Source organism: Rattus norvegicus, chromosome 8, assembly GCF_036323735.1.
Source record: "Rattus norvegicus strain BN/NHsdMcwi chromosome 8, GRCr8, whole genome shotgun sequence".
NCBI classification, from domain to species: Eukaryota; Metazoa; Chordata; class Mammalia; order Rodentia; family Muridae; genus Rattus; species Rattus norvegicus.
In genome coordinates this window covers 113,417,814-113,419,225 of record NC_086026.1, presented here as the reverse complement: position 1 = coordinate 113,419,225, position 1,412 = coordinate 113,417,814, and positions in this window count along the sequence as shown.

Sequence of the window (1,412 nt, the reverse complement as noted above, 5' to 3'; positions counted from 1 at the left end):
CTATGAGGCTGGGGCAGGCGACGTGCCTAGGATGGTGCCTGGCGAGCATGCAGTTGGCATTCAATGAGTGTCAGCAGTTATATTTCTTATCCTTTTGCCTATGACTTCCTTTGAGATTATAAATGAATGGTTTGTTCATTTTCTAATTAATATGTGTATTAAGTATTGTATATGCTTTATATAATTATATTATATATAATTATTTTATAATATTTTATAGTATAGAAAACATTGTTGCATGCCTTCTCTCTACATTTTATTGAAATGATCCATTAAGATACGCTCCTTGCAAAGAGTTCATGAGCTCCATTTCTCTCTTTCTCTCCCTCTCTCTCTCTCTCTCTCTCACACACACACACACACACACACACACACACACACACACACACACACATAAAGGCTCTGAAGACCTTGGGACTATTGTGCCAGGAAGTGATCATGAACCCCCCAAAGACCACCAAGGAGCCGATTCTGATGTAATCACATTAGGTTCTCTTTATTACAAACTCGAGTTTGCGCTCCCCTCCAGTCCTGACACAGCAGGAAGGTGGAGCCCTTAGCCTAGTTTTAGGAAAGCATTTATAGAGGCAATTTATAGAAGGGGGGATCTAGCCCGGTATATATCTGATTGGGGGGCCATTATGACCTTTAATATAGTTGGCTGGGGCTGGGAGGTGAACATTAATTCATTAATCAGGTTTTCTTCCCGATTGGTGGTTGTTAGGAAGTGAAGTGTCAAGGGCAGGGTTGTAACCTGGCGGTGCAGACTTGTTGGGGAATAACCTGGAAACTGGTGCTAGACACTGGTCTTGTTGGGGGTAGCCTGGAAACTGGTGCTAGGTGCCAGTTTGTTAGTTAACTCGAGTTCAACCTTAGGTCAGGTTCTCGAAGATGGAGTCTGAACCCAAAAGATTTGGTCTCTGAGGACGATGATTTCCACTCTTCTCAAGGAAAGTGATGAAAGCGTTAAGAATAAGGATGTATTTCTTTGTCATCTTCCCTCTCATCATGCCAACTGGAGCCTGGGGAGCCTTTCTTCTCCTGGGCTAACCTGCATCCCTGATGACAACTTACAAGGCATTTGCAGCATGAACAAGAAAGAAGTGCGCTCTTTGATGGCCGAGAGAGAGCCCTTTGGGTGAGGCCCCTGAAAGCGAGGCATCCTCAGGCTGATTTTTCCTTTTGGCTCCATTTCACCTAGAAATGAGATCTGCATATCCAAGGCTGTCAGTTTCCAAGACCGGCACCTTACCAGGAACAAGCATTTTCACGTAGGACTAGATACCCCTGCTTTGTGCGGTAATGATGTTACTATTTAAAACTCTGGCATCTGTTGAAGACTTATATTAGAGCAATAAATTCCTAAGCCAGCTTTATGAAAGCCGAGCTTGTTTTTAATGCTGCCACCCAAC